Raw genomic sequence first — 16,096 nt, forward strand, 5'->3', positions numbered from 1 at the left:
CAGGACACCCATCAGAAGCCAAAAATCTACAGATGTTCAAATTCCTTTTTTGGGGTGAGTGAGAGGGCTAAGGGTTAAGATACCATGTCTTCACAGAGAAGTAAACGGGAAAGTGTTCAAGGGCACTCTTTGCATCTGGTGAAGATGTGTCATGAGCTTTGTTATTGCCAAACTCACTCTTTTTACAAGAAGGATTAAAGGCCAGAGAGTCCCTTAATAAAACAGTGTAGTATTTACATATAAACTCTGTGTATCTTCCCATATACTTTAAATATTCTCTAGTTTGCTTTTAATACCTAATATACTGTACATGCAATGTAAATCATTGTAAATATAAACTTTATGTAAATAGTTGTAAATGCTCTCTACGGTATTATAATGGTAGATATATGTCATAAATTTGTCTAAATCCATAAAACGTACATCACTGTGAGTGAACAGTAATATAAACTGTGGACTTTGAGCAATTATGATATGTCAGTGTTAGTTCATCGAATGTTACAGATGGACTGCTGTGATCGGGGTAATGGATATATGGTAAATCATGTGGGACCAAGGAATATATGGTAAATCCCTGTCCATTCATCTCAATTTTGCTGTGGATGTACAGTTGCTCTAAAAAATAATATCTTTAATAAAATGGATGTTTTTACAAATTATATTTTTCAGTGTTCTGAATCTTCACTTCACCTCAATCACCAATACACACAGCCATGCCATACAATCACCATGGCTCAGCATTGCTATATCGCTGAAATTATATTCCCACATTCTATCCTTCAGTCTTACATATTTTTTTCAAAGTGCAGATATGTCTGACCTTACTATGTGAGGCTATCTAAGAAAAATATTTGAAGTATTTTGAAGATGGGTTTATGTCAACAGAATGATACAATGAAATTCATATTGTAGAATGTTTCTGTTAATTACTTTGGATCAGTTGGCATTTAAGATTTTTTAAAACATGAATTTCTCTGATATAAAAATAACAACACATAGGTAAGTACTGTTGATAATTTTAAAAAGAACTATAAACATTTCCTATTTTTTATTCATATAGCTTTTTCATAAAAATGCACATCTTAGGTAATATGGTATTCCAAATTATTCATTTATTACCCTGCACATTTTAACAAGAACATATTTTAAGATAAAACATATCTTTCTTATTTCCTCATAAAGAAGAGATAGTTTATTTGAATTGCTTTCATAGATATTCTTTAAGCTTCACTGGAGGTATACGATTTCCTTCTTGCTGAATTCGAGTCTCCTTTCATTTGGCAATTATTTGAGATCAGAACATGAGTAAAATTGAATTATTTGAGACCTTTATTCCTTCTCAAAACTGAAGAAAAAATTCTGATCTTAAGAAAGATAGTATATTTTATTTATGGTCCGTGGAATTCGTAGTCTCTAGTGTCCCTTCTAGGTCTTGGCTTTCTGTAATGCCATGATCTTTTGACTCTTACTGCAACTTTCAACCTAACTGATTTCAATTTTGCTTATGGTGCTTGCAGCTAAACTAACATGAAGTTTCTAATTTGAAGTGGATGTCGGGCATTTTTCCTTGAGTTACCATCTGTGCCAGGCAAATGTAGGAGGTAAAATGTGAGCCTTTGAGGGAGGAATGAACTATTAAGTAACAATACCTCTCTATTGGTAGAGATAGAAAATGGCAACCCACTGCAGTATTTTTGCCTTGAGAATTCTATGGACAGAGCGGTCCATGGGGTCGCAAAGAGTTGGACATGACTGAGCAACTAACACACAAACCTCTCTATAGTTGGCCTTTCTTAACTTTGTTACACTATAACTAAAAACCTTCATTTAAGTGCTAAAACAAATAAATTAAATGTATGTATTACTCTATATGTGTTTTTTCTCTTTTCACCTAAATGTACTTATATAAGATATTGACATCATTTTTATACCATTTAAATTTAAACAGAGTAAGAAACATTTTTTGAAAATGGAAATATATCACATTCTTCTATGTGTCTCAAAAAGCATATCCTAACCCTCAACACTTGTATATATGAACTTAGTTCAAACTAGGGTCTTTTCAGGTGGTCAGATTAAGAGAGGGTTGTTTGATTGGGGTCATTTGGACACAGAGATAGACATGGGCAGAGGGAAGCTGATGTGAAGATACATTGAGAACACCGTGTACAAACCAAAGAATGCCTGAGGCTTCCAGAAACTAGGAGAGAGGATAGATCCTTCCTCACAGCCCTCACAAGGAACCAACCCTGATGATACCTTGATTTCAGACTTCCAACCTCCAGAAATGTGAAGCAATTAATTTCTACTGTTTAAACCACCCAGTTTATGGAACTTTATTAAGAAACAGCCCCAGGGTACTAATATGTAGATATGGGTTAATGCTAAATATATTTCCTATTAATGGAATTTAGACATAGCCAACCAGTCCATTCTGAAGGAGATTAGCCCTGGGATTTCTTTGGAAGGAATGATGCTAAAGCTGAAACTCCAGTACTTTGGCCACCTCATGCGAAGAGTTGACTCATTGGAAAAGACTCTGATGCTGGGAGGGATTAGGGGCAGGAGGAGAAGGGGACGACAGAGGATGAGATGGCTGGATGGCATCACTGACTTGATGGATGTGAGTCTGAGTGAACTCCGGGAGTTGGTGAGGGACAGGGAGGCCTGGCGTGCTGCGATTCATGGGGTCGCAAAGAGTCGGACACGACTGAGTGACTGATCTGATCTGAGAGAGAAGAAATTATATTTAAACTTTCCCTAATATTTTACTTCTTCAAGGTAAATATTTTTAGCTTCTATTTGCCAGTCTAGAAACTGAGGTTTCAAAAAAGTGTAAATTTGTCCAAAAAAAACTTACCTAGTATTAAGGGGCAAAGATAATGGTGTATTCACATGGTGTAATTTCAAATACTTTCTTCTCAGCTGCCGAATCATTCCTGACTCTTTCCACTTCTATGAAAGGCATCATTTGACCAGTTACTGTATAAGAGGGCATTTCAAAATATGTTTGGTACAAATTCTAAAACAATCTGTAAAAGAGCTTTTGAAATCCTAAAATTGAGATCTATTACCTGATTTTTCCCACCCCACACCAAATGGTAGCTTTCTTTGTATTCAGACGATTCATTCAACACAGTTATTGATTTACAAGTGCTTTGGAAACATTCCCTAATTGATCTTTCCTAATTAATGTACGATATAGCTATGAAATAACTTGATATATATGGTATATTAGCATGAGCTTTACTGTCTCTCAATAAGTTATATTCTTTTCTGTTGGGTCTTTAGACCAGCTTAGGGATTCATCTTTTTTTGTTCAATCTATTATTTATATGCCCTTTATATTTTATGTTTCCTGTTTAGTATTAGCAGGCATTTTAGTAATCACTGTACACTTTTTAAATGGAACACATTTGTTACATGTATTGATTATATTATTTGTAAATATATTCTGTTTTACAATGCTATTATCTTCTAAAACATTTAGGAAAAAAAGAAATCTTATCCTAAAAAGTCAGAAATTCTTGTTGGGCTAAGGATATTCTATAACTCTTCAGTATATACTGCAGTGTACACTGCCCCCTTGAGCCAAGATTATCTAAATTTAATAGCAAGCAAAAGTTGCTTTTTAATATAAAATGATCCATTTTCCATTGATTCAAGGTATGTTTGATTTTCCCTGGTAGCTCAGCTGATAAAGAATCTGCTTGCAATGCAAGAGACCCTGGTTCAATTTGTGGGTTGGGAAGGTCCCCTGGAGAATGGATAGGCTACCCACTCCAGTATTCTTGGGCTTCCCTGTGGTTCAGACTGTAAAGAATCCACCTGCAATGTGGGAGACCTGGGTTCAATCCCTGGGTTGGGAAAATCCCCTGGAGGAGGGCATGGCAACCTACCCCAGTATTCTATAAGGGAAGCTAATGGCTCAGAGGTAAAGAATCCGCTGGCCATGCAGGACATGCAAGAGATGCTGGTTGAATCCCTTGGTCTGGAAGATCCCTTGGAGAAGGAAACGGCAACCCACTCCAATATTCTTGCTCAGAAAATCCCATGGATAGAAGAGCCTGGTGGGCTACAATCCATAGGGTAGCAAAGAGTCAGACACAACTGAGAGACTAAACACAGGAATTTGTGTTTGCCATAGCATTCCAGGAGCTACTTGCCAGTTAATAAAATGGATTTATGGTACACTATGTAAATGAATTTTTAAAATGGTGTTATAATTATTTAAGCTATTTGTTCTGTTTGAATCTGAGGAATCTTGCATACCAAAATTGCTTTGGAAATGTTAAATTGTTTTCCTAATGTATTGAAGAGTACTATTTAAAACTCAGAAACATTTAGAGTGCTGTAAATTGCACAATTAACTAAGAGCAATGACTTGAAAAATATATTAAATGTATTATGATAATGTTTATGTGGGGCAAAGTTAAATGGATTTCTTATAATGGAATATAGACCAAAAGCTAAAGAAAAGAGAATGTTTTCTTGAGTGTGATATTAACGTAGATAGAAAATATTTACCCTTGTACATATTTGAGTACAGAGGAAACCAAAAAAGTATTGAAGGAAAGTCTTCTTCTTAGAACAGTTAAATATAGAATATTAAAGGAATTTGTACTCTATATAATGTTCTTTTTCAAATATTAAGTAATTTCACATGTCTATAAAATTAATTTAACAATATTTGTATAGATACAATAGGAAATATTAGAATTCAGTTAAAATTAGTAAGATTAAAATATTAGTATTTTATAATTTTGCCAAATATAAAATATTTGGCAAAACTAATACAATTATGTAAAGTTTAAAAATAAAATAAAATTAATTTAAAAAAAAATATTAGTAAAATCAACAATAAGTGTAAGTGAAGTCGCTCAGTCATGTCCAACTCTTTGCGACCCCATGGACTGTAGCCTACCAGGCTCCTCTGTCCATGGGATTTTCCAGGCAATAGTATTGGAGTGGATTGCCATTTCCTTCTCCAGGGAGTCTTCCCAACCCAGGGATTGAACCCGGTCTCCCGCATTGTAGACAGACACTTTACTGTCTGAGCCACCAGGGAAGTTAGGAAGGTCCATTATTGTTTATTTGATCTGTTATCTAGTTTCAGGTTTGTCTGTTTATTTTTTTCAGTATAATCATCTTGTTAAGTCAACTTGTAGAGTACTTGGAACATATGATGCATTTTAAATTAATATGTCCTCTGGTGCTCAGGGACTATGTTTGTCTCTTTTGGAGACAACACGCAGAGAACATTTTTCTGAATTCTCGATTTCACTAATTTAAAAGTTGGATTTAATGATTTTCTTTTTACATCTTAGCACTCCTATCACATATCAGTTGTGAAACACATTCTCTCCTACATACCAAAACCATCACTCAGCACTCTATCAACATTTTTCCTTAGTACTCCCCAATTGCATTCAGGAACTAGCCCATCAGACCCCTCAAATATCAAAGAAGCTCTATACAGATATTCTGTTATTGTTTCCTCAGTTTGCTTTCAACAGTATTTAAATATTATTTCCTATGCTTTACTGCAAAACACTGAGCATAAACCCACATGATATTTAAATAAATCTTGCTTTAGCCTGTCCTACCCTCAAGATAATACTTATCCCTCTAAAATATGCCATGATAATGAGGAATGGGCTATTTCCACAAAATACTGAGGAATACATCACTGGGTTTCAGTTTCTTTGAACATTGGTATATTATACAAAGGGACTTCCCAGGTAGCTCAGTGGTAAAGAATCCACTTGCCAATATAAGCTTCCCAGGTGGCACTAGTGGTAAAGTACCCACCTGCCACTGCAAGAGACATTAGAGCTGTGGGTTCAATCCCTGGTGGTAAGATCCCATGGAGAAGGTAATGGCATTCCACTCTAGTATTCTTGCCTGGAGAATCCCCAGGGACAGAGGAGCCTGGAGGGCTACAGTCCATAGGGTAGCACAGAGTTGTACATGACTGAAGTGACATAGCATGCACACCAGTATAGGAGATGCAGGAGATGTGGGTTTGATCCCTGGGTCAGAAAATTCCCCTGGAGAAGGAAATGGCCACCTACTCCATTATTCTTGCCTGAATAATCCCATGGGCAAGGAGTCTGGTGGGCTATAGTCCATACTCTCGCAGAGTCAGACGTGACTTAGTACACAGGCATAGTGCACAGAGATCAGGAGAAAAATTGTCTCAATGTGTACTTTATGTATTATCAATTAGGAACAAAAGGCTATTCAACAAGAAAAAGACAGTCACAATGTACCACTTAGCCATCCACCATGGTCTTGAGAGGTTTAATGTAGAAACCCAGACCACATAAATATTGAACTTTGACCTCTGCAGCAATCTACCCAAGAATCTAAACCTCCACCTCTGCAGCAGTCATTTCAAAATGGCCTGTTGTGGGTCAGTAACTGCCAGCTTCACTGCCTCCAACTTAGGACTGGTAAGAGAAAGCAAAATATGCACCTTTAACCAGTAGCGTAGGATGTCCTACTTGTAGTTAGTCCACTTCAGTTTTGTAAGCAATCTGCAATTATGGGATATCTGAGGACTTCCCTTTTTCCACCATAAGGCTCTTACATTTTCCTGCTTGCTTTTGAGTCTCTGCCATTTGCAAGGGATGCTGACTTCCTTTCTGTTGCAAGCTCTGAATAAATATCTTTTGTTTATTCTCATTTGAGTGGTCTTTGTTTATTTTCACAGTTTTCCTGGAGGTTTTTGTAAGGTGTGTTCAACACTGCTTATCACCATGGACCTCAGCCTTGTGGTAAATCAGCCCCAGATCTGAACTCTGCCCTCTTTGCATTGAGTTCTTTGGCTATTAATTTTCAGTTTGGCAGGAAATTCCTCTAAATTCCTTTTGACTATATTTTATTACTATTTTGTGCTGTGATGTTTAAGTGTTGTTTCTCCTAAAAGGAGCATCACAGGGCAGAACACAGGCATAGCACTTTTAAACCTATTGTTGGAGCCAGCCTCCTAGAACAGTGCATTTGCAATTCTCACTGGACCCATCTATTTAGATGGGACATCGAGAAAACCAGATGAGATTCTCCTTCTCTCTTGATTATTTTTTCTGTGCTGAGAACTTGGCAGTGATCCAGAGAAAGATCAAAGTTTTCCACCTGTTTGAGGAGCGCAGCTTTGGGGCCTACATTTAAAGGTGATCACCTTCAAGTTGGACATGAAGTCCATAGGAATTACATTTCTTACCACTGTTGCCAGTTTCCTGGAGTTACCTAAATTGAAATCCTCTCTTCCAGGAAAAATGCCTGCTTCTTATATGTGCTCTCATTATAGTCCTAATCACACACCTATCTTTCTAAAATAGCATGATTTCAGCAATTATGATTTGGATCTTCAATAGTAAGTAGGGAGAACATTTGAATCAAACAAAGTTGTTATGCATCCTTAGGTTGCCTCCCTGTGTCAAGCTCTCCCTCTACCCCTTTATGTTTCTAATCTCTCTTCTATTATATCTCTGTTGGTCCTCTGCCCACCCCCCGCCACTCCTTTTTTTCATGTGCAGACTTCCTAGGCTTTTCCAACAATTATCTTACCACTGTAGATAGATAGGTAGGTAGGTAGGTAGATAGATAGATAGATTAGATAGATAGATTTATTATAGGAATTGGTTCAGAATACTCATTGGTGTAATTCATTTCAAGTCTGAGGGCCTGAGAACAAGAGGGGCCAAAGTGTAAGTCTTAGTCTGAGATGAAAGGCCAGTGGTATTTCAGTTCAAGTCCAAAGATCAGAGAACTACAAGCACTGATTTCAGAGTGCAGGGCAAAATGGATATCCAGACTGAGGCAGAGTAAATTTGCCTTCCTTTATTTTTTTGCTCCATTTGGGCTTTTATACTGGATGATGCCCACTCACACTGGTGAGGAGGATCATCTAATCTACTGACTCAATTGCTAATCTCTTTTTCAAACACCCTTATAGACACCACCAGAAATAATGTTTTATCAGCTATCTGGGATTATTCAGCCCAGTCAAGTTTACACATAAAATTAACTATCAGTTCAGTTCAGTTCAGTCACTCAGTCGTGTCTGACTCTTTGCAACCCCATGAGGCCTCCCTGTCCATCACCAACTCCCAGAGTTCACCCAAACTCATGTCCATTGAGTCAGTGATGCCATCCAACCATCTCATCCTCCATCGTCCCCTTCTCCTCCTGCCCCCAATCTTTCCCAGCATCAGGGTCTTTTCAAATGAGTCAGCTCTTCACATCAGGTGGCCAAAGCATTGGAGTTTCAGGTTCAACATCAGTCCTGCAAATGAACACCCAGGACTGATCTCCTTTAGGATGGACTGATTGGATCTCCTTGCAGTCCAGGAGACTCTGAAGAGTCTTCTCTAACACCAAAGTTCAAAAGCATCAGTTCTTCTGTGCTCAGCGTTCTTTATAGTCCAACTCTCACATCCATACATGACTACTGGAAAAACCATAGCTTTGACTGCTGTTGCTGCTGCTAAGCTGCTTCAGTCATGTCCAACTCTGTGCGACCCCATAGACGGCAGCCCACCAGGCTCCCCCGTCCCTGGGATTCTCAAGGCAAGAACACTGGAGTCGGTTGCCATTTCCTCCAAGGCGTGAAAGTGAAAAGTGAAAGTGAAGTCGCTCAGTCGTGTCTGACTCTTTGCGACCCCATGGACTGCAGCCTACCAGGCTGCTCCATGACTAGATGGATCTATATCAAGTTGTACACATATTGGTCAGAACCTCAGTTGCTAAATCCTGAAAGGCAGAAGTTGATTGGATTGCCTTGAAAAGGAACCTATAGGATCCCTTTTTTACAATAAACCTGATCATGGGGCAGGGGGAAAGAGAGAAAAAATAGAGCAGAGTCCCCTGGTTGTCTAGTGGTTAGGACTTGGTGCATTCACTGCCACAGCCTGGGTTCAATCCCTGATTGGGGAGCTGAGATCCTGCAAGCTATGTAGCATGCCCCCCCCCAAAAAAAAAGTAGAGCAAGTTATCCTAAAAATGATGCCCAAAACATTTCTAACAAAATTGTGTCATAATAAAACCACACAGATGAAAAATCAAATTATAGGAAATTTTCAGGATAGATTAAAATTCTTCTGACAACGGTTGGAGTTTAAAGAGATGCTGATATAACAGATTAGCCCTTTCACCTAATTTTGTCAATGGATTTAAATCTAAAATTAAAGACCTAGTTGGAAAACAAAAATCAAAATGGAAAATAGCTCATTTACCTAAAGTAAAACACCTAGAATATAGAATATACTTCAAAGGAGTATTAGAATAAAAAATTAAGAACTTAAACCTGTTGCTCTGCAGATCAACCAACTAGGTGGCCCACTTCCTAATCAACTGTATATTGTCAGGGACCTTGGAGGTATTATCAATAGAAGGGGTAGTGGGAAAAATATTGTCCCATCTTAAAATAAAAGACAAGGCACAAAGAAAAATCCTTCAGATCAATGGGGTGTGCTAGGGAAGGAAAAAGTGCCTAATATTCTGCCTTACCCTTAAATACTCAAAGTGAATTAATTATAAATATGGAGGATGTTGGTGATGGACTTGGAAGCCTGGCGTGCTGCAGTCCAGGGGTCACAAAAAGTTGGACACGACTGAGCAATTGAACTGAACTGATGCACTGAACTGTGCGCCCAATCCATATGTTGAAGCCCTAACTCCCAATGTAACTGTATTTGTAAATACAAATTCAAATTCAAATTTGAATTACCTATAAGGAGGCAATAAAGTTTAGGTACTTATAAGAATGAGGTTCAGTCTGACAGGATTAGTGTCCTTATAAGAGGAAACATCAGAGAGTTCTCCCTTTCTGTTCCCCTTACCACTCCCAGCTCCTCATCACACGCCATCCCATATATACAACGAGAAAAACCATGTCAACGCACAGCATGAGAGAAAGTGGTCAATTGCAAACCAGGAAGACAGCTCTCACCAGAAACTGAATTCACTGGTACCTTGATCATGGACTTCCCAGCTTCCAGAACTGTGAGAAAGTTATTTTTTAAGTCACTCTATGCTGTTTTATTACAGCAGCTCAAGCTCACTAATAGAGAAAGTCAAGCTCATTGACTCCTAGTGGATACAGGTGCCATTCTTTCTACAATAACGCCTGCCAGCTTTGTTCAACCTTCCTCTGAGTAGGCATGACAAGCAGGTGGTAGGTGTTTCAAACAGATTTTGAAGATTTTCCCTCTTGTCCCTAATTGTGACCTCTGAGCCCCTTACTGGAAAATAGTCCTTCCTGCTTTGTGATTTAATAGGAAGTTTTAATAGGAAGATACTTTCTTTGCAAAAGGAATTGTAACATTAAATGAACATCAGTGGGGCTGTTTCTCATGGTTCCAGAGGATTCCTCTATCCACAAGAATTGTGTCTGCACTGTATATGTTTTGCCTTCTTAATTTTTGATTCACATCCCAAGTAAATATCTTGCTACTCTACCTGACACTCCTGAACTAAAAATTCCAATGACATCAGAGATAGAATAACCTACTAAAGTTCAAATAGATTCTATAAAATTGATTCCCAAACTTCTCCCAATATCCCTGAGGCCAGAAGCAAAGAAGGGTTCAAATCTGTAGTTTCAAGACATATACAAAGGTCTCATATCCAGTACTAGCTCTGGTAACACTCTCATCCTGCCAGTAAATAAAACAATTGGATGAGGATATCAATTTGTTAAAGACCTCAAGGCTATCAACAAACCTATTATCCATCTTTTCTCAGTAGTAGTACCTAACCCAAATAGCAGTCTTTATCATTTCCTCCTGGGGCAACTTGCAAGAATGATATCACAGAGCACGAAAGAATGATTTCCAATCAGAGGTCCAGGATCACTGTTGAGGATAATAGGGAAACTCTGTGGGTTATTTAAATACCTACCACCTGTGTGGTATGTTTATACAGAGGAAGATGGAGCAAAGACAGCAGGAGTTAATAGCATCCTCTGAGCAATTAGTCCCTCCTATAAGACACTTGTTTCATTGCATGTTTGCTCTATCTTGGTATGCCTCTAGAGCAGAAGAATCAATATCTTTCACCTTCTCCTGGAAAGGACAATATACCTGGATATCCATTTCCAGAAGTTCACTGAAGACCACTCTTGTTTTCTCCTAGGTTCTCAATTAAGACATAAAGAATCTAAATTCGCTTGTGATTCAGTTATGGTGCAACATGTAGATGATCTCTTAATTTGTTCAGACAATGAGGAATGTTCTTCAAAAACATTCTAATTGTTTGTGCTTAGCCCTAGAAGAAAAGGGACTTTATAAATTTTGAAAAGATAAATGTAATTTCTTCAAGGTCTAGTCTATTAATTAGGTCATGACATATCTCAGAAGGTCAAAACATCTCTCCTGATGGACTGAAAACTATCCATTCTTATCCTAGGACCCTTACAAAACAATAATTGAAGGAAATATATGGGTTTAACTGGTTATTTCAACAAATGTGTAACAAATTTTTCTGAGTCTGCTATACCTCTTTGAGAATTAACCAAGCCTTCAGTAACAGAATCTCTCTTTTGGGAGCCTAAATATGAACAGAGATTCTGTAGCCTAAAGAAGTCTCTTCAACAATCTTCTCTAAATTTAACTAGCTATTAAAATCCATTTTCTCTCTTTGTGCATGAGCAATCTGAATGCCTTAGGTTTTTAATTCAACCTCATGGGAAACATCAAAAACCCATTGCTTATAATAGTTTCATCCTTGGCCTGGTTGGAATTCTTTATCTCCTGTGTTTTGGGGCAATACCTGTCACTGCCAAACCTGTTGATAGTATACTTCTGCTGAGCTACCCTTCTGCTACTCCCCTGCCTGAACTCATGGGTTCCTGTGTAGTACAGACATTAATATTGATTGAAGACGACACTTTTTTAGCCAGCCAATTAACTTCTTATGAGATTCTGTTACTCTCTTACTGTCACCTTTTTATTCACTGCTGCAATACGTTCATCCCTCTGTATCTATGAAGAATTGGCTTCAGGCTTCTCTCCACCGTACCAAAATCCACAGATACTAAATCGCTTACATAAAATAGCATAGTATTTGCACATTACATGCATATCCCCTCTAGATTGTTTATAATACTTCATACAATGTAAATGCTATGTAAGTAGTTGTAAATACAATGTAAATACTATATAAATATTTGTTGGTGAGTGGTAAATTAATGTTTTGTTTTTGGAGAGCCATTCTGATTTTTTTTTTTTTTTGTAATATTTTCAACCTGTTGTTGATTGAATCTACATATGCAAAACTCTTAGACACAGAAAAGTGAAAGTGAAAATGAAGTTGCTCAGTCTTGTCCGACTCTTTGGAACCCCATGGACAGTAGCCAGCACCAGGCTCCTCCATCCATGGGATTTTCTAGGCAAGAGTACTGGAGTGGGTTGCCATTTCCTTCTCCAGGAAATCTTCCTGACCCAGGGATCGAACCCAGGTCTCCCACGTTGTAGACAGACACTTTACCGTGTGAGCCACAAGGGAAGTCTTAGACATAGAGGACCAACTATATTCTAAATCCTTATTCTCCTCTCTTTACCAGACAAAGAGGAACATCATGTTTGCCTTACCTTCCTTGAGGGATGTTCTGTACATTATTTGCATTTATAGAGACTCCTGTTGATAACCCTGATCTAGAATTATTTGTTGATAGACTGTATTTCAAAATACAACTTGGAGGATATCAAGTAGCATATACTATCATTAATTTAAACTCACACTTAGAATATAATTGTTTACTTGAAATAAAATCGTCCCAGGTGACAGAGCTTATTTACTAGATCTTGCTAATTATCCAAAGTCTGGAGAGTAAATATATATGCAGACAGTAGGTGTGCTTTCAGAGTAGTACATGATATTGGAATGCTTTGGGATAAAAAATGGATTTTTCATCTCTGCAGGAATTCTCAGCAAAGATAGACAGTAAGTTTAAGGGAGCACTTGGATTCCCCGGTGGTATTCAGATGGTAAAGAATCTGCCTGTAATGTGGGAGACCCAGGTTTAATCCCTGGGTCAGGAAGATTCCCTGGAGAAGGAAATAGCAACCCACTCCCGTATTCTTGCCTGGAAAATCCCATGGACAGAGGAGCCAGGCCAACTACAGTCCATGGGTCACAAAGAGTCAGACATGACTGAGTGACTTCACTTTCACTTTGGATGCAATCCTACTTCATAGAGAGGCGACTGTTATAAAGATTGGGGCTCATGCACAAAGAAATAAAGAGAATGCTAAAAGAAATACTCTAGCAGATTACCATGCCAAAATAAATCATGTTGAATCAAGATTATGATTCTATAAGGGTTAATTTATCTGAAGAAATTCAAAGAGACTGTTATAAAACAATATTTATAAGACACTCTGAAGATACCTGGTTGGTGGCATCAAATGATTTCAAAAGATAGTAGCTAAATTTCTCCATGAAACTACTCATTGCAGTATGGACAACTGGTTATTGATTTGTAACCATTGGTAGGGAAGCTAAAAAAACAGCTGAAGTTTCCTGAGAGATCATATGTTACCTATCAACCACATAACCTAGAAAAACTGAAATGACGGGACACAATCAAAGCCTCAAGGGTCCTTGAACAACTTGAGTTGGATTTTACATAGCTTATTCCTGCTTTCAAGATGGTTTGCCACATTTCTTGTATTAGAAGTGAAGTTCTTGAACACATGGGCCTTCCTGTTACCAGTTCATAGGAACTTAAATTTTATATCCTTGAGGGAGTAGACCAGAATGCCATAAGTACTAATGGGAGTACATTTGATAAAGAGAACCCAAGGGGTTTTGAAAGTTTTTGTTTTTTTTTAATGAAAGGCTTTTGTTTTCATTTCACAGGAATCATTTGTCAAACATCAAGAGGCTTTTATCTTTATTTTTAAAAATTTTCTTTAACTTTTATGAATTTAAGAATGTCATTGGTCCTTTCAACTTTTTTGGAAGACTGTGTGTTAAGGACAGTGTAGTAACAGGTAACATCTTACGGAGTTCTTTTATAATGGATCACATAAAGCATATCTTGATAACCCGATATGAAAATCAGTATTCCTATGTTGGAAACAAAATCATGCAACTTTTTTAGTTACTAAAAGGTTGCAGCTTAAATTTAGCACCCTGTCTATGACAATAGGCCAAATATTTGCCACCTGGAAAAGATGAATAGCAAGTTTAATGTGTACCCAGTTAATGTCTGGCCACGGTTCAGATCTCATGCTATGAACAAAAGTCTTTTCTTTCCCCTAGATTTCCATGTGCCTCTGCTGGATAAATATTTCCTTCATGGTCAGGACACCTGGTCCTATTTGCCTCAGACTAATACCTCATGCACTTTTTGAACAGTGTTGCTGTTGTATGCACACAACAACTCTCATCCTATAAATAACCAACCTGGAACTAATGTCTCAGCTGTGTGCTCCAAATTGAGACCATTCTTGATTATTCAGGAAAGCTACCTAAATTACTGACTTATTGTTTATGTGAAAAAATTGAGTATTGTTCCCATAAATGAGACACACAAATTATACAGAAAAGACTAAAAGATACCTATCAATAATTGTGGTAGAAGTCATTAATGATACTACCTCTGCCATACATGGGACACCATACATGAGTTCAATCTCATTTCATTGGCATGAATAGTGAAGGAAAAAAATCACAAAATGCTAGATTAATGTTGGCTCCTTGTAGTTTATTTTATAAAAGTTTGTACCCCTTTATCCCCATCCCTATTATGCCCCCTTTCCCTCTGCCACTGATAACTACTAGTTTGTTCTCTATATCTATGAATCTGTTTTGTTATATTTGTTCATTTGTTTTATCTTTTTTAGATTCCACATGTAAGTGATAACAATGTTTGTATTTCTCTGTCTGACTTATTTTGCTAAGAGTAATACTCAGTAGGTTCATCCATGTTGTTATTCCATTGTATATGTTATTATTCCATTGTATATGTTATATATATACACCATGTCCTCTTTATTCATTATTATTTTGACTATTGTAAATAATGCTACTATGAACACTGAATGTGTTTATCTTTTTGAATTAGTGTTTTCATTTTCTGTAGATAAATATCCAGGAATGGAACTACTGGATCATATTGTAATTCTATTTTTATTTATTTATTTTCTTTTTGAGAAACCTTCCATACAATTTTTCAGAGTAGTTGCACTAATTTACATCCTTACTAACAGTGTAATAGGATTCCCCTTTGTCCACATCCTCACGAACATTTGTTATTTGTAGACCTTTTAATGATAATCATTCTGACATGTTTGAGGTGATACCTCATTTTGGTTTTAATATGCATTTCCTTGATGATTAGCAATGCTGAACATCTTTTTATTTGCCTGTTGTCCATCTGTTTATCTTCTTTGGAAAAATGACTTCATGTCTTCTGTTCATTCTTAAATTAGTTACAAGTTGCAATAAATCCATTACTCTAGATTCTTGGAATAGAAGTTTCTCATTATCAAAATCTGTATTGAATACAGAACTTCAAAGAAATCTTTTTAAGTGAGGCTAGAATGATTGGGAGACAAAGGGAAATATATCCAGTCATTTGCAATTTTATATACATTTTATAGTTTTCAGTAATGGCATGCTGTTTCAGAAGCTGAAAGTTCACTTGATCTAGATCCTTGAGTCATCATCCTTAGAGTAACATTTGCCAGTGTCTAAATTTTGGGGGGCTCCAAAATCACTGCAGATGGTGATTGCAGCCATGAAATTAAAAGACGCTTACTCCTTGGAAGGAAAGTTATGACCAACCTAGATAGTATATTGAAAAGCAGAGACATTGCTTTGCCAACAAAGGTTCATCTAGTCAAGGCTATGGTTTTTCCAGTGCTTATGTATGAATGTGAGAGTTGGACTGTGAAGAAAGCTGAGCGCCAAAGAATTGATGCTTTTGAACTGTGATGTTGGAGAAGACTCTTGAGAGTCCCTTGGACTGCAAGGAGATCCAACCAGTCCATCCTAAAGGAGATCAGTCCTGGGTGTTCATTGGAAGGACTGATGCTGAGGCTGAAACTCCAGTACTTTGGCCACCTCATGCGAAGAGTTGACT

This window comes from Bison bison, unplaced genomic scaffold, assembly GCF_000754665.1.
Source record: "Bison bison bison isolate TAMUID 2011002044 unplaced genomic scaffold, Bison_UMD1.0 scf7180017864491, whole genome shotgun sequence".
Classification (NCBI taxonomy): domain Eukaryota; kingdom Metazoa; phylum Chordata; class Mammalia; order Artiodactyla; family Bovidae; genus Bison; species Bison bison.